Source organism: Bactrocera neohumeralis, chromosome 6 (assembly GCF_024586455.1).
Source record: "Bactrocera neohumeralis isolate Rockhampton chromosome 6, APGP_CSIRO_Bneo_wtdbg2-racon-allhic-juicebox.fasta_v2, whole genome shotgun sequence".
Lineage (NCBI taxonomy): Eukaryota > Metazoa > Arthropoda > Insecta > Diptera > Tephritidae > Bactrocera > Bactrocera neohumeralis.
Window position 1 is genome coordinate 46179377 of NC_065923.1, and position 18845 is coordinate 46198221.

The 18845-nt window shown below is 35.3% G+C and overlaps 1 protein-coding gene across 2 annotated transcripts in view; it reads right to left on the reverse strand.

Annotated features, from left to right (window-relative positions):
- Positions 1 to 11468, reverse strand: part of LOC126761612 (uncharacterized) — a 50530-nt gene extending 39062 nt beyond the window's left edge. For both annotated transcript variants that reach the window (XR_007667378.1, XM_050477936.1), the window contains exon 1: positions 11324 to 11468. The gene's annotated coding sequence lies outside the window, so the exon portion shown is untranslated. The remainder of the gene's footprint in view (positions 1 to 11323) is intronic.
- Positions 11469 to 18845: the final 7377 nt, after the last annotated feature.

The following is an 18845-nucleotide window of genomic DNA, read 5'->3' on the forward strand; positions in this document are numbered from 1 at the left end:
TGGTCGTTTTTTTAATGCCAAATTGACAATTTGAAAACAAGCAAAAAGACAGTAGCTCATTGTATAGTAAATATATTTAAGAATACTCAGTTCTCGTTAAGTTATGATGTCAGCAATTTTGAAAATGTCGTTTCGAGAAAAACGCGTTTAAAGTTTCCCTTATATGTATATGTTTGGACCTCTGAGCGGTCGCTGTTTAGATCGCTGCCATTCAAAAACTATTCAATATACGACCTTGCCGATTTCACATAATATTTTTGAATAATATAAACTATCGAAAAGGCAAAAAAAAAAATTTTTTTTTAAAGTGTCACACTGGTATAGTCCCTTAAGGTTAACACTAGTGTGTCCGCTTAAAAGCGGCGAATTTTGGGATTTTTTGTAAAGAAAACTGCCGCAAGAAATGTTTTACAATTTTGAGCAAGAACACATTTATACGCGAAAAAATTTATAAATTTTTACGGCGTTATTAATTTTTAACGAAATCAAAGCAAAGTCCAACAATCCCTCTATGACCAGGTAACCAAACAAGTTTAATCAGTAAAAAGCTTATTGAAATTGATATTAATGCGAAATACTCTATCACTATAATTTAATGCAGAGCTAGTGAGCTCAAGAAAATTATTGCCGCTTTTCTTATCGGTGTGAATTTTCACCTCCCTGAAAGAGGATGAACTTGAGAGTATCTACCTGCGACCAGCCATTTGTTCTAAAAAAGTACTGTCATCGGCTGATAGAGTGAAGAACAAGTTTATGAACAGCTTTTGTAAGAACATTCCCTCTTAACCAATAACCGTTTTGATAGCAATAACAAAGCAACTTTTCAAATTTTGAGCCATACTCTCGAAATAATGTTAAAATGCATAAAATGATTACATTACAGAAATTAAAAATTTACTGAGAATTAAGCAAATATTTTTAATAGTGCTAAAATGAATTTCAAATCTGTTCATTCGGTAGTATCCCTTTTTAAATTCTATTTCCACCACTTAAAATTGTTATTTATAATAAACACCTTCTAAGTCTAGAATTGCTCATCCTCCTCAGTTTTATTGCCATGCCAATAAGCATTCTCTCAATATCTTCCTCAATGCTAATCCCAAAATATTTGTTCAATATGAGCTATGTGTCGCTATAGCGAATAGCTAACGTTAGTATAGCACAGTTCTCATATGTAAGGAACATATTCATTTTGCAGCATGTGCAAACAATCATGCAATCTAAGCCTTTCCATTAGAGTACACTCAGCAAATAACAATAAATATGTTCGTAAAATTCGAAAATCGAAATCGAATTTTGATTTAAACAGACTGTTATAAAACAAGAACACCATTAACTTCGACTGCATCGCAGTTATAATACCAGGTACATTTTATATAACATAAAAGAGTATAAAAACATCTTTGATCTAATTTTGATGGGTGGTTTGAAAAGCTAAAAGCTGCAAGCTTTTAAAGTTTTAAACTGTAGTGATCCGATCTGAATAATATGATCGAAGATTGCGGCGAGAAATGGACCTCTGCGCTTATCAAAATTCGGCTCGAGAACTTTGGACTTTATTGCAATTTCTCATCATATAGCGAAGCGATGTCGCGTGGGAAGGTCAAGCCGTTTCAGTTCTTGCACAAGCTGTATTTTGTATGTTTCCAACGCCGCCGAATCGACTCTACACAGTCTTCGTGTACACTCTCAGCTACGGCTGCTATATTTTCTTTACTGCGTGCTGGACCTGGTCTATTCGGTCGTGTATTATCCAATAATGAATGCTGGGTCTTAAGATGGGTGATGGTGTTGCGAATAGTGGGCGAAGCAGCGAAACACATTCTTTACAGAATATGAATTTACGTAATAATTTTGAACGTTTTGTAAGCGCTGTTCAAGCGTAAGTCTTTCCATGATGAAATGCCAAGCAATGCTGAACACAAATAACCAGGGGTGTTGTGGAATCTGATAGTTGTCCGAATAAGAATTGAAGCCGATAAAAAAGTAGCACGTGCCAAGAATTCAAATATTATTGGTTTCATGTCCGAAACAGAATTTGTATCGGTTTTGGGTGTCATCGAAACCAATTGAATCGGTTTTGATATCAGCCATAAAGCAAGAAGATAATCGTTAACAAATTTGAATATTGCGTTGTTATTTCTCTGTGCTGTTACACGGTGAAAAAAATGTAAGCTTAAAATTTTATTTATTTTATTATTACGAATTAATTAACTTTATTTTTATAGGGGAAACTTAAGAACAGAACACAAAATACCATAATATTCTAATTTGTGGAAAAAAGACATCATAAGAGGATTTGCAAAACGCAATAAACCGCTTATAGATTCATTACGGCAGGAATTAACGAAATCCTTAATGCTGCAGGTCCTCCACATAAAGATGCCACCGGGTGGAAAAAGGTAAATAAATAAATTTCAGTGAAAATTAAATTGCAATTAAAACAAACTTATTTTTTTGTAGATTATAACTGAGTGAAAATACGAAATTAAGAGAAAATTAGCTCACAACAAACTGCCAAACTGATACAAAAATCACGTCCTAATCCCCGTTGGTAAGCCACCTCAGCTACAAACCGCAGTGCTGCTGCCAATTGAATTACAGGTGGAATCGTCGAGGGCTGCAAATGTGCTTCTGTGATATTTAATACCATAAGAAAAGCGTCTTTATTTAGTCGATAATGTGAATCTCTTAATATTTTCCTTTTAATTTTTTAGTTTTTTTTCTTCCTTAATACAAGGAAAGTTAAAATTGTCGAGCTCATTGTAAATTTTATTAGAATTGCTTTCTTAAGATTTGTCACACTAGTAAACGTCTGGTTCGAATATTGGTTTTGCGTATGTTCGAAAATACAAAAATCCAAACAGAGTCTGTGTCACCATTGAAAATCAGAATTGGTTTGCAATTCTGACAGCTAAGCTAATCTGTCTTGGATTCCACAACACCCCTGAATAAGGTAGCTTGACACGACTCACGTGTGATCTGTTCAAAAATCAATAGCCTCCAAGTACCTCTACTTGGATCACCCGTTGTATATAACAAGACAAATGTATATACATATATTATACCCTATATGTACATAATCCGTCGTTCCTTTTTGGTTATTACAAACGTTTGAAAACTTAAGATGGTATAAAAACTATTCAGAGTTATTGGCAGTATTTAATAAGGTTTCCATAATTTAGTTACACTTTGTAGTTAGAATAATCCGATTCAGGCCAAGTAAGTATATGTTTTTTTCGATGATTTCTTGTCAAAATTTTATAAAATTACTTTCATTGAAACCATAGTCCTTATTTGCCCAAAACTGATACAGTCGACTTTCACATGCCTCACTTGAAGCGAACTTTTCACCAGCAAATTTTGTAGGCTGTAGGCCGAAATGGGTTGGTGCTAGATCCGGACCATAACAAAGAAGAAGTTTCCAGAGCTGGGACAAGCACATATTTTTTAGTATAAAATCTTAACTAAATCGCACTTATACAACGTGAGATACATACAGACATTAAAGCTATATACAAGGTCCGTTCCAAAGTAAACAGGACTATTTGAATATAGCGCCCCCTGGTGGCGCCATCTATATGTCGACTGGTGCGTTAGAATCTGCTATCTTTATCGATTGTCCAGTGAGAATTTCGTGACATTTCATGGATTGTAAACGAAGTTATTGCGTTGTAAGTGTCAGTACTTTGTGTGTTATCGGGTGTTGTCGGTGCGAAAATGAGCTTCGAACAACGAGCCAACATTAAATTTTGTTTTAAAATTTGCTAAAAAAAATCAAAATTCGTGATTACCGAAAATTTCATCGAAACTGTGCGTGAATTTATCAAAAATCAGCCGAAATCACGGTTTGTTCCGCACAAATTGATTGACGACCAAAAATTGCTCAGAATCCAACATTCGAAGGACATCATTGTGACCGATTATTTGACCAAACATCACATTTTAACCATTAACCACTCCCCGTATTCACCTGATATGGCACCGTGCGACTTCTTCTTCTTCGGAAAAATGCATTTACCCGTGAAAGGAAAGCGTTATGCAGAGGTAGAGGTCATTCAAAAGGCTTGCACCGGCATACTGGCGGCCATACCGGCCAACGAGCTAAAACACTCCTTCGACATGCTTTTGGACCGTGCAAAAAGCTGTATTGAAGCAGAGAGAGTATATTTTGGATAAAATAAATTGATTTTGCCAAAAAAAAAGCATTTGTTATGTTTTTTTTAAGTCCTGTTTACTTTGAAACGCATCTTGTATTAGTAATGGATTTGTTTTTATTGTACACAATATAACTTACAAAATTTTTGAGTGAAGTAGAGTTGTTAGGTAGATAATGTTAACTTAGCCAAGAATGATTAGAACAAAATGTATTCATAATCTCTTCAATAGTTTCCTTCCTTCACGGTATTCACAAATTAACGGAAGCGCCAGTGAATCCTATTTTTCAAACTACTGAAACCCAAAGTTCAACTAAGCAGGAATAAGGCCGTCGATTTGCAAGGGGTTATAGCAACACTGTAATGAGTTAAAATAATCTAGCTCCAGCCAAATCGTTGATAGCGTAAGTTTATGATTTTTGCGTAAATATACATACATATCTGTATCTTTAGTGGGCGCAAAGTCTGCTTACAACTGCTGAAGTGATTACGCAGCCAAACATGAGTTCAATTTTTTATGTAAGATATTCGAAAAACGGGAGGTTTGTGAGATCAAAGTTTTGCCTTGAGCCCTGAAGCATTGAAGATGACAAAGAGCGCATAGCGACGTAGTTAAGTGGTTAAGAGTTATGTCCATTTCCGGATTTTCATCAAAACTTTTCGTGGTTATAATTTCTGATATGTGGAAGAGCATAAATCACGTCCGTTCGTCTGTATAAGGCTAAATAGATTCCCAGTTTTTGAGATATCGATCTACTTGACATTATAACCTTGATAGATTTGAACTTTTATGTACACCACTATAAGACACTCTCGAAGCAATTTCACTTCTTTTCAAAGGTGACCTTCAAAAATCGCCTACCTTTCAAATGCTTTATACAAATCAGATTTTTTTTAATTCCTCTAAAATCTAGACGCACTATTCAATTACTGCTCTTCCTTAATAAGTATTTAATATGCGTCAGCAGCGTCAAACAATACCAGGAATTGAAGGAAGAAGAAGGAAAAATTTAATGCGAACAATTTATTTTATTTCCTTTAACTACGCAACATCAACATTCACTTATGACGGTAATCACTTCCGTACAGCTTGAATTAGCGAAAACGGCGAGGTATTTATTTTTATAACTGTTTATATTTTCAATGCAGGATACAAACAGAGTTGCACTACAAATACAGGTATGAGCTTAGAAACAGCAATATTTAGGTGAATCTAACGGCAATGAAATATTTGTTTAGTCAATATTGACATAGCGAGCGGAAAGGTGACTGCTGGCTGGTTTAACCGTTATTGTTGCTATATGAGAAATAGCAGTACAGTTACTATGCACATATTTGTTGGCATTAGTGGGAGCGACTGTTGCGTGGGATATTTATGCGTTGGCTAAGTGCAGTTGCAACCATAAAGTTTATGGAACTATGGCAATGGTGAATGGGAAACTTAGTATATGTGGCTGTGTATATATAAGTTGGTAGTAATATGCGAAAATATAATGAAGTTCTTGTTGACAATTTACAATAAGGTAGGTATTCAAGATAATGTATAAAAATTTGTTGATATATACTATTTTTATTCACTATAAAATATTTGTGGTTTTTGGAGTATGTTGATATGTACGTCCTTTGGCTTTAATAAGACGGCGCGACACGAAAATATCAATTTATTGAAGGAAACCTTTTGAGATTTAGAGTGATTTAACACCGCTGGACTTTTTTTGTGTGATGAATTCAAGTCGCCGTTTACATAGATAAGACCGAGACTATTGACGACTTGGAAAAGAATATTCGGCTTCTATTGCTGACATACGGTCCCAAATACAGGAAAAAGTGGTCGGAAATTGTGCCTCTCGGCTGAAATTTATTCGAGCTAGCTAAAGAGGGTATACCACAGCGGAACAAGCTTAGTCAAATATAGTATATCCGTCTGTCTGCCTACATAATTGTAATTAAATTCCCCGGGTGAATGATATTTCAAAACAAGTAAGGAAGGGCTAAGTTCGGGTGTCACCGAACATTTTATACTCTCGCATGATAAAGTGATAAATCGAGATTTCATTATCCGTCGTTTACATATTTTTCAAATACCTTATTTGTGTAAAGTTTTATTCCGCTATCATCATTGGTTCCTAATGTATGTATATATATATTATACAGAGAAGGCATCAGATGGAATTCAAAATAGCGTTATATTGGAAGAAGGCGTGGTTGTGAACCGATTTCACCCATATTTTGTACATGTCATCAGGGTGTTAAGAAAATATTACATACCGAATTTCAATGAAATCGGTCTAGTAGTTCCCGAGATATGGGTTTTGGTCCATAAGTGGGCGACGCCACGCCTATTTTCAATTTTTAAAAAAGCCTGGGTGCAGCTTCCTTCTGCCATTTCTTCCATAAAATTTAGTGTTTCTGACGTTTTTTGTTAGTCGGTTAACGCACTTTTAGTGATTTTCAACATAACCTTTGTATGGGAGGTGGGCGATGTTATTATCCGATTTCTTCCATTTTTGAACTGTATATGGAAATGCCTGAAGGAAACGAATCTGTAGAGTTCGGTTGACATAGCAATAGTAGTTTCCGAGATATGTACAAAAAACTTAGTAGGGGCGGGGCCACTCCCACATTTCCAAAAAATTACGTCCAAATATGTCCGTTCTCTAATGCGATCCTTTGTGCCAAATTTCACTTTAATATCTTTATTTATGGCTTAGTTATGACACTTTATAGGTTTTCGGTTTTCGCCATTTTGTGGGCGTGGCAGTGGGCCGATTTTGCCCATCTTCGAATTTAACCTTCTTATGGAATCAAGAAATACGTGTACCAAGTTTCATCATTATATCTCAATTTTTACTCACAGCTTGCACGGACGGACAGACGGACGGACGGACAGACAGACATCCGGATTTCAACTCTACTCGTCACCCTGATCACTTTGGTATATATAACCCTATATCTGACTCTTTTAGTTTTAGGACTTACAAACAACCGTTATGCGAACAAAACTATAATACTCTCCTTAGCAACTTTGTTGCGAGAGTATAAAAATGTATTTAGCTAGCTTAGCAAGACTGTTAGACTTACTTTGTGAAATATAAGCGCGATCTGCCAACCAGTTGCTTAAGTCGGTACAGCTCAGTAGTGCGTTCCGATTTTTATAATGGATAAAAATACAAACAAAGAATTTGTCTCAAATTTTGTATTTCTAAACAAATTTCGTGTGAGGAATCATTGCGAACATCGGAAAAGGATTACAGTGATACAGTTTTATTAAAAGCACAAGCCTACGAGTCGTACAAAGTCTTCAAAGTCAGTCGAAAGATCGTTGAAGACATGTTTCGTTCTGGACAGCCTTCGACCGGTTCAACTGATCAAAATATTAAAAGAAGTGAAGGATATGATGCTTGAATAACGTCAGGCAACTGTTAAAGAGATGCCAAGAGAGCCCAACATCATTCGAGAGTCCGTTTAAAGATAGTTTGATATGCAAATAAGTTAACAATTTTCGGAATAGAGAAAAAACGAGCTGAAACCAAAAAACCACGCCAAAACCGCTCAAAAATCATGGTGAGGTTTATTGTTTTTTCGATATTCGTGGTTTGGTGTATCATGATTTTTTTCCGGAGGGGCAGATGATCAATAAGGAGTTCCATTTGGTCATATTGAGGCGTTTTCGTGAGAACACGGCCGGAATTGTGGCAGAAAAATTCATAAATTTTACACGATGATGATGCACCGTTGCATCGAGCCACGATTGTGACCGCATTTAAAGCCAAAAACGCAATGAATACCATCGATCAACCACGGTATTCACCTGATTTGGCTCCGTGTGATATTTTCTTGTTCCCCAAACTGAAATTACTGCTCCATTGAACCCGTTTTCAGTCGTTCGAAAAGATAAAACGAAATTCGAAAAATATGAAAAATGTCTCGAGAACTGGAACAATTGTTGACATGAGTGTATTACATCAGGATTACTTTGAAGGCGACAAAATAAATATTGATGAATAATTAAATATTTTGCAAAATTTCTGAGTACTTTTTTGTCACAATGTATTCTGTACGCTTATCGAAAATATTGGGATCGGAAGGCTAAATTTTTTGAAATTAGAGGTTTGATTGAAAATTAAGATACTTTGAGACGACTTGATATACAAGTTCCTTGGCAATGTTATTCGAAAATACGTCAAAAGTTATGTTTTGATGGATGAAAGTGTCAAATGTTGTTCTATTGATGTTCAAAATTGGATGTATATCAGAGACCTAGGTTTGATGTACATACAATGGAATAAGAATATGAAGCTAACTCAGTAAGCCCAAACATTATTTTGTTATCCTCACAGTGAACTTGAATTAGAACTCAGCCACCATGATGAAAGGCTTACGATACTATGTAAGTAATGGTAAACAATCTCTTCCAGATAACCCCATTTGAATACTAGCTTATATGATTTCCATCACCTAAAATATCGAAACTAAAATGTGAAAAAAGCTTATATATACAAGTATGTATGAGATATCATAATAAACCGTTATGGCTGTAGATACTTATTCTGATTTATAATCCTATATATGTAGCTTTTTGCTCAGAATTGATGAAATAAATTTCTTTTAACCGTAATAAAATAATTGTCGTCTCTCACTGACTTTCGCAAGTAATTTACAAAAATTTTAAGGTTATCTAAAGTTCGTCCGTTAGCTCTCTCTTACAAAGATTTGTTAGAACAGGATTATTAAGTTTGCCTAGAAGTTTGTAATATACAGAAGGAAACGTTGGAGATTCTGTAAAGTACATACATACATTAGAGCGGCTGCGATCTTTTTTCTATAAAATCGCGTACGCGGCAAATGTTAAACGGATCTTTCTGAACAACTTTTCCCAGGAGAATATGGGTCTAAAACAGGTTTCGAATATCAAATTGCATTAGAATATCAAATTGCATCTATTTAACAAATTTCGTTAGCATATCTCAAAAAATTGCGAACAAATTTTTATGATCCCTAAAAACGAGGTGCGTCGAGGTATACAAATTGATCGATCAAAATGCAGCTTTTGTATGGGAAACTTCTATTCGCAGAGATATCTTCACGAAATTTGGTATAGATTGTTTTTAGAGGCAAGTGTACAATCTCCGAAGAAATTGTTGTTGAAAGACAAAAATCAAGATAAAAATCTTTATAATTGCAATTGTGAAGGATATTATTACTGCTTTCATGGCGCCGAAATTAACTTCTTTTCGTTGTAATTAAAAAAAAATGTTTTTGCTTTCTTTGTGTTTTTTTGGCTTAATAATCTGGAAGCCATCTCAACTAGTTATGTGTAAAAATCATTAATCTTAATTTCAGACATTAAAACTTTTGTACTTTAGAGTGCAGAAATATATTAGTAGAAGAACGATAGTAGTTCTCCAAGCCTGCAATTGTAAACGGTCCAAAAATTACTTGTCCAAAAACGGATAGGTGCGTCGATTGACGAAAACAGCTTTTGTATGAATATTTTTAGATATAATTTAATAATATTGAAATGCTACAAAAATAGGATGAATGCAAAAATGTATATGCATAATTTGTTTTTTTTTTAATAACGCCAAATACATATGTAAAAATATTATTAATGGGTTTTAAGTGGATAATTTTAATTTTTATTGGACAGGTACTTACATTTTAGGAAGTTTAATAAAGCTAAAGGATGAATAAAATGTACTGCTTTAATTAAGGAATTACATGGGCTTACGGGGTTACGGGTTTGTCCTAAATTTTCATGTTGATCCGAGTAATAGTTTCGGAGATGGAGAACTTGTTCGCTCAAAACGCATTTTTTCTCGAAACTGTGTTTTAGAAGTCGATTGGCAAGATTTTTCGAGAACTATTTAAAAAAAATGTCACGAAATTTTCATTTCTTTGTAAAAATGTCTGCCAAAAATCCAATTTTCAGTTTTTTTCCTTCGCCCAAGTTCTAAGTTAAGATTTTAACTAAAATACATATTTTTTAACTTTAGAAGATCCTATAGATGGAGTTATACTGCCAACGCGGGCGCATTTTTTTTTTCGAGGATTCACCGGAAATGGGGTCGCAATGGCCGAGTTTAAAATATTTTTTTCGAAAAATATCAAAATTTCTTTGTTAATAGTGTTTGTTTGTAACAATTAAAAATTCTAATAAATTAATACATTTTGTTGTTATGAGAAAAAAATTGTTGAAAAAAGACTATTTTTACCCGAGGAAACCCATATAATCTCTTTACTTATATTACTTTTTAGTTGTTTGGAAAACTTATTTTAGTTTTTATAAAATATTATTAATTATATTTCAGTATCACATTTTTATATAATATTTGAAAAAGAAATATTTTTTTTTTATATTTCTTTAAGGATAAATCCCACTTAGTGCTTTCTACATGTTCCATCAAGTAATTTACTTTGTTTTTTCAGCAGATCTAGTGATGCAACGGGAAAGTGAAATTATAAGAGCGTTGCAACTTTATATACATTAACACAGTGATATCACGTAACACATATGTGTATGTGTATATACAAACATATATGTATATGTATATAAGCATCTAAGTAAACAATTTGCTTCAACACTGCACAACTTTGTATGATTTTTCACAGCTTCTTTTCATAAGCAAAAAGTCGATTTGCTCAAAATGAGATAATCTTAATATTTATTCTAATCTTTTTAATCACCAAAAACCACTTTCACTAATTGCAGATGCAGAGCGAAAGATACAATTCGTTTTTTATGTCATTTGCAATGTATTTTTCTCTCCTTTACTTTTTCTTCGCTCATATGGTGTACTTTGCAGCTTCGAATATTCAATATGCAATATGCACTGTGTCTACATAACTGTGTGTATATATGTATGTATGTGTGCGTATGTCAAATTTTGCATTTTCATAAGCGGATGCTTCGTACGCTGCTCATTTTGCCTAGCGTGCGATTCCCACAGCTGCTTTCATCTTTCGTCCTTCGCTTGCACTTCACAACACACCGACACATGCACATACATGTGTATGTGTGTGCATCACTGTAATCACAACACCAACACAAACAAGTAATTTATATATTTTTTTTACGTTTCTCTACTCTACTCCTTTTGCGCTGCTTCTTCATTAAATTAATGCTTTTCATTTAGTTAAAATATTTAATTTAATTATTTATTTACATTCTTTTCTTGTGTTGCTTTTCTTTTCCAATCGAGATTTTCACAATTTGAACTTATCCCAGCAATTTGTCTCACATTAAATTCAATAAAAAAATATAATTTTCTTTGACTTGAAGCTGGCTGGCAAAAAATGTTGTATACATTTTACAAGAGCAACGCAGAGACTAGCCGAAAATGTTGTGCATTGCCAACGACGATAACGACGACGTCGACGAGCCAAACAGCTCCCACGAACGCAATCAACGAGCGCGCATACGAGCCAATTTGCAGCGACGACGAGCTAACCGCTTGTATGGAGCAGACACAGAAGCAGTGGAGAAAACTGAGGTGATTTTTGGCTTTGCTGCGATTTTGATTGTTGTTGTGGTGGCTGTGAGCACTGCTAAAGCGTTAAGTAGTGCGCACAGTGGGCCATTTTTGTGTGATGCAGTTAACTTTGATATACAAAGTAAAAAAAAAAAAACAAGAAATTGATACAGACGTGAATATAATTTTTGAATGCCATTATACATAGGGAGGTAGGAATATTAATTTTAGGTTAGGCTTCCTTCTGCTTAATTATTGATTGTGCCTTGAAAAAACTTCTGACAAAGTACACTGCTCGTTTCTTGTTAAGCCATCTTTCCAATAACGTAAAAGCTACGAAAATATGTTGCATCTACAAGCGGAAAATTTTTTCTCATAACAGGTATTTGTTTGATTGGTTATTGCTTGCGGATGGAGAACCTTGAGAAGACCTATTTCTTCCAATACTAAAATTAGCGGAATGTCGACTATACTACCGAAAATGGTCGAGTTATAAAATTTTGGTAAGGGATATTGAAATCTCGAATTTTTTTTTGACATTTTTTATAGTGACCGAAAAGATGCCAAGGACGAAGGGCTTACAAATGGAATTCACGGGTTTTTATCAGGTTTGTATTACTTAATTACCAGTGCCTTAAGTTCTCCCAGTCGATGAAATGTTTTGTTATGATATGTGCTTCCCAAGGGCTTGTATGTAGTATTTTTCTGTGTTTTAAGAAAATAACATATCCTAATAAAGATCATCCTTTAAACATTTCTATTATTAGACTATCCAAAATGACAATATTTCAAATGGTTGGTAAAGCCTATTACAGCCATGCGAGCTGGATAAAAGAAACTTATAATTTTCGCGGTTTTTTGAAGCCACGAAAGATTGGGATTTTTTTATTTTCGGTGCTAATTTTACCTACTTAAGTCCAGAGAATTCTATTATTTGATAAGAGACTTTATTATCGATCAAGACTCTAATATCGATCAAGAGATTAGCCGTGCCACCTGGTCATAGTTTATCTCCAGTTTTTTGATTTTTGTTGACCCTTTTTTCTCTATATCTGGATATCGATGAAAGTAATTTGAGAAATTAATTATTCAAATACATTCTGGCTCTGACAATATTCTTAGACCGAAATGAGAAAATAATCAGTATGGGAAAATCTTATTTGGGATAAGCTGTTATCTAATTAGAGCTTGTATTACTTTTGTTCTCTTTCATGGTATTTTAATTCAACAAAAGGTTATGTTAGGTTAATATGGTAGGCCAATGAGCCACGCATAGGTCGGTCTTGGTCCTTTGCGATACCAGATTAAGTTCAGTTACTAGATCCATGAGGAGAAGTCATGCTTTGGGATGCCTGAGTGAATTTTAACAGGCTCTGTGACCTCACTATCGACACCTCACACAAATTGTATTTCATTGTACTGACCTTCTTCGATAAACAGAAAGCTTTATAAGTTGAATGCAGTTATCGATTGCCGACTAAGTCTCTAGTATTACGACGTGACAACAGGAGTCTGGGCCATATTTAATGAAGTGATGGTCATATCCGCCTCCTTACTTGCACCGTCAAGAGTGTGAGTCGTCCTTCAATATAAAAATAAGTTCTACATATGTCGACTTTTAGTTCAGTGAACTTTAATATTAAGTTTTTCATTACAGGGGTGCACCCTCCGTTGTTATATCTGAGAATTAGAAGTATGATGTGGTGTACTAGGAAGCGAATAGAGGAATGTATTGAAGGCTATGCGGAAAAATACTAAACCGACTGTCTCGAGGAGTGGAAAAAGCGTTGGAAAGAAATTGTCGGATTGGGATTACTTTGAAGTGGGAAGAATAAATAGAGAATTTACATTTTATAAACAAATTCATCTTCCCAAGTGACATCGCTTCGCTCTATGGGCTCTTGAAAAGTTCCAAAAAGATCCACGTTTTCGAGACAAATTGACAATTTCACGCATGTCATTCGCCAGTTACCAGTCAAAATGCTCGAACGAGTCATCGAAAATTGGACTCAACGGTAGTAAATGTAAACAACTATTGCCCATTAAATTTGAAGTTTCTTTGTTATTTCTTTAAAAAAGTAAAAGCAACCTCGAAACAGATAACCATTTATAAACAAATCCACCTTACTTTTTGATAACAAAGTTGTCTAATTCTGACTAGTGTTAGTTGAAATAATGATAAGATGAGAAATAGCCCCACTGTCTGAGAGGTGCGCACCTAACAGGTCTCTCAGTGTAGGTGCGTTGTCATAGTTGTTGCTGGCATTGCTTATTTTGTTGTCATTGAGCTGTTTTTCGCATGAAAATACTGGGAAAACTACCAGTATTCGTGAGAGGAGAGCGCATAATTTTGTTGTAAGCTTTTGTTTGTTTTCGTCTGTGTTTGCTTGGCTGGTTGGTGGGTGGTTGTTTGACTTCTTATTTTGCTTGGTGATTTGGACATGTTTTTTTGTTTTTCCAGCTTTAGTCTTCAGCGCGGAATTACAAAAATTATTTGGTTGCTTTTTGCCGGCATTGTCTCGTCATTGTTCGTGTGCGTTTAACGAGTGCATTCATATACTATATAGTATGTATGTATGTACGAGTATGTAAATAAACACTTGCAGGAGAATGCAAAACAAATTCATTTAATTGTTGCTGCTCTAAACTATTTATTGCCTTAAATCTCTGAAAGAAATGTGTAGCGATCTAATTAAATCTCGAATGGACAGAGAGTAAATAAACAGACAGGAAATAAGTGTTTGAAATGGAAATGGACTATTTAGAAAAATGCAAATTAATTGTGAAAAATTAACGAAAATTAGTACAATGTTATCATGTTACTTTTTGGAACCCATGTCAATATTGGAAAATGGGAGCGGTATCGCCCTACTTTAGGCTCTTTACACATCTCAGCACTAAAAAAGTCATTTTGTTCTCATAACATTTCCCTGACATTCCTATGCTACGGGTTGAAATTGAACGAAATCGGACAACAAACACGCCTATTTCCCATAGAACACAATTATAAATCTGATTCTTTCACTTTTCATTACACAACTCTAGCTTCAACGAAGAAAAAAATGGTATAAAGCTTTGCACACATTGTTGCTTTAAGGTTAGCCTTCTCATAACTAAAAATTGTCTATGTCGGAATATAACTGTTTAAACCCCCAGATACCGAATATGTGGACCTTAATGTGTATGGTTAACTTTTTACCGAAGATATCGCTCAATCCGTGAAATATATCAATGAAACTCGAATATTTATTATTTTAGAATATTTTTCTTAAAATAGTTTGCCTATTTGTCTAAATTGTATAGAATCTTGTCAGTTATGCCCCTAGCCTTCATGTACCTAATATAAAGATTTTCAAACTTCAATTTGACTTTTTACCGCATGTAACGGTCAATATGTGAATTATCTAATCCGGAAAGAATATTTTTCCAAGAGCAGTGTATTTTTCTCTCTAAAATAGAGAAAATCGGGTGAAAATCTTCTAGCTCCCATGTAAGCAGTGAAAGGTTTTTCAAACATTCAGTGGATTTCACATTTTACATATACATATATTTGTCGATATATGGATATATCTTATTTAGAAAAATTGGATGAATACCATCCTTAGCTCCCATATATCAAATATAAGCAGTTTAAATTTCAGGTTGGTTGTGTACTTTATATTTCAGTCCATATGTAAGGTCGAGGGTTTTCTAATAAGAGTGATATGATTTCTTAAAACAACATACTAATTGTTAAGAAAATTCAAATGTTTTTATTTAATGTGAAGTGCAATCGATATAATTAAGTTCTGAATACTTGTACAGCATCATTCAAATGGCCTCCACGACTTCTTTTGCAGGAACGAATTCGCTGAGGCCAATTTTCGAGTACTTTTTCCATCAAATCCAGTCACTTGTCAACACGTTCAATATTTACTTCTAAAGCTTGAAGAGAGTCTGGGTTATTGCTGAAAACCAATGACTTCAAACAACCCCACAAGAAGTGGTGTAATAATCTCCAAACCCTTCTCACAGTAATTTGTTTGTTGCACGTGCTGTGTGGCAGGAAGCCTCGTTTTGTTGGAACCAGAAGTTGTCAAGACCAACTTCTTCCGATTGCATCTATAAAAAGTTGGTTATCATCGATCTATACCGCTCTCCAATAACGGTGTCACAAGTTTCATTTCGAAAGAAGCACGGACCGATGATTCCACAAGACCAAAAAACCACATCTCACTGTCAGTTTAGGTGAATGCAATGCTTGTTTCTCAATAATTTGTGGATTTTCTTCGCACCAGAAGTGACAGTTTTCTTTATTAATTTCACTAATAGTGTGCACAGGTGAATGATTATAACGACCTTAAAATAGAAAAAGCCGTAGCATAAACTTTACATACCCACACAGGAAGAGTCTGACGATGTGATATCACACGATCTCAGCCAATCGACGAGTCCAAAACGTGAAATTATCTGCTCATTAAAGTGTTCTCTCAGTAAATGCATTGATTCATGCGATTTGTGGAAAGTGAAACCAACCGTCGCCGAGATCACGAGCTTCAATTTCAGGCATCAAATAGTTGGTTATCATGGCGCTATAACGGTCGCCATTGAAGGTTACGTCCTCACCGGCATCATTTTTGAAGAAATATGAACCGATTCCAAAGCCACACAAACCACACTAAACAGTTTTTTTTCCTGTATGAAATGGCAACTCTTGAATCTTTTCGGGTTCCTCTTCGTCCCAAATGAGGCAGGTTTGGTTGTTTACATACTCATTGAGCCAGAAATAAGCCTCATCGCTGAACCACTGAACAATGGGTCGAAAAATCGGATCTATTTGGAGCTTTTCAAGAGCCCATAGAGCGAAGCCATATCGCTTGGGAAAGTCGAGCGGCTTCAGTTCTTGCGCATGCTGTATTTTGTATGATTTCAATTTAAGATCGTGACGTAAAATGCGCCAAGCCGTTCCATACGTCTGTCTGAGTTGCAGTGAACGGCGCCGAATCGACTCTCCACGGTCTTCGTGTACACTCTCAGCTACGGCTGCTATATTTTCTTCACTGCATGCTGGACGCGGTCGAACATTTATCCAATAATGAATGCTGGATCTCAAGATGGGTGATGGTGTTACGAAAAGTACGCTCAGAAGGCCGATTATTTTGACCATAAGTTGAGCGAAGCGCGCAAAACACGTTTTTTTTTTCAGAATGTAAATTTTTGTTATAAAATTGAACGACTTGTAAACGTTTTTCAGGTGCAAGTCTTTGTATGATGAATTGCCAAACAATACAGGTAACTGACTAATGTAGGAATTTGTAATTATTATAATGATTATAACAGCGTATGCCGAGCTCAAACTATTATAAGCTGAATTATTAGCTAGAGTGTCGACAGCGAACAGGAAGTGATCAAACAATTTTATACGGTCCCGAATTGTCAGATTATTTTTTGCTATTTATAACGATGTCTTTTAAGTAAAGCCAAGCCGTTACAAGTAATCCCTCACAAATTTATAATAACAGAACTTGTACGTACACTTTTGAAATATACTGTTATGCTGTCTACTAAGCTTCGCAACAATTTTCATGCAATAGATTTTTTTCTTGCTATTGTTGATGTGGGAATTGGTGATGAATGAAGGTGTTAAAGGTGAAGAGTGAAGTGAACAGAAGGTGAACAGAAGGCGTACACGAAGAAAACCATGGACTAGTTATTGTTATTCAGTGTGGGCTGATGTAACATTGCTATTGTTGTTGGCGTTTTTGTACAATTTGTACAGATTTGCAAAATTTATAATGTACCTGTTGGTCGAGGTGACAGATGTGACGCTTATGCAATTTGTATGCATTTGCATGCAATACAGACACACACACACATTCATATGCTTATATAGCTTGTGCACTTGCGAGCGAATATGCAACTATGCATAGCAAATGTAATTAGAATAATAAAGCTAATAATAGGGTGAAATATTTTATTGAATCGTTTCAAAGATTACATTTTTTATTGTAAAGTTGGAAGACAATTTGGTCCTGAACGCTTTTAGGAATATTAATATACTCTCGCAACAAAGTTGCTAAGGAAAGTATTATAGTTTTATTCACATAACGGTTGTTTGTAAGTCCAACTAAAAGAGTCAGATATAGGGTTATACATACCAAAGTGATCAGGGTGACGAGGAGAATTGAAATCCGGATGTCCGTCCGTCCGTGCAAGCTGTAACTTGAGTAAAAATTGAGATATCACGAAGAAACTTAGTACACGTATTTCTTGGCTCCATAAGAAGGTTAAGTTCGAAGATGGGCAAAATCGGCTCACTGCCACGCCCACAAAATGGCGAAAACCGAAATCTTATAAAGTGTCATAAATAAGCCATAAATAAAGATATTAAAGTGAAATTTGGCACAAAGGATCGCATTAGGGAGGGGCATATTTGGACGTAATTTTTTTGGAAAAGTGGGCGTGGCCCCGCTCCGTACTAAATTTTTTGTACATATCTCGGAAACTACTATAGCTATGTCAACCAAACTCTATAGAGTCGTTTCCTTCAGCCATTTCCATATACAGTTCAAAAATGGAAGAAATCGGATAATAACCACGCCCACCTCCGATACAAAGGTTATGTTGAAAATCACTAAAAGTGCGTTAACCGACTAACAAAAAACGTCAGAAACACTAAATTTTACGGAAGAAATGGCAGAAGGAAGCTGCACCCTGGTTTTTTATACTCTCGCAACAATGTTGCTAAGGAGAGTATTATAGTTTTGTTCACATAACGGTTGTTTGTAAGTCCTAAAACTAAAAGAGTCAGATATAGGGTTATATATACCAAAGTGATCAGGGTGACGAGTAGAGTCGAAATCCGGATGTCTGTCTGTCCGTCCGTCTGTCCGTCCGTCTGTCCGTCCGTCCGTCCGTGCAAGCTGTAACTTGAGTAAAAATTGAGATATCTTGATGAAACTTGGTACACGTATTTCTTGGCTCCATAAGAAGGTTAAGTTCGAAGATGGGCAAAATCGGCCCCCTGCCACGCCCACAAAATGGCGGAAACCGAAAACCTATAAAGTGTCATAACTAAGCCATAAACAAAGATATTAAAGCGAAATTTGAAACAAAGGATCGCATTAGGGAGGGGCATGTTTGGACGCAATTTTTTTGGAAAAGTGGGCGTGGCCCCGCCCCCTACTAAGTTTTTTGTACATATCTCGGAAACTACTATAGCTATGTCAACCAAACT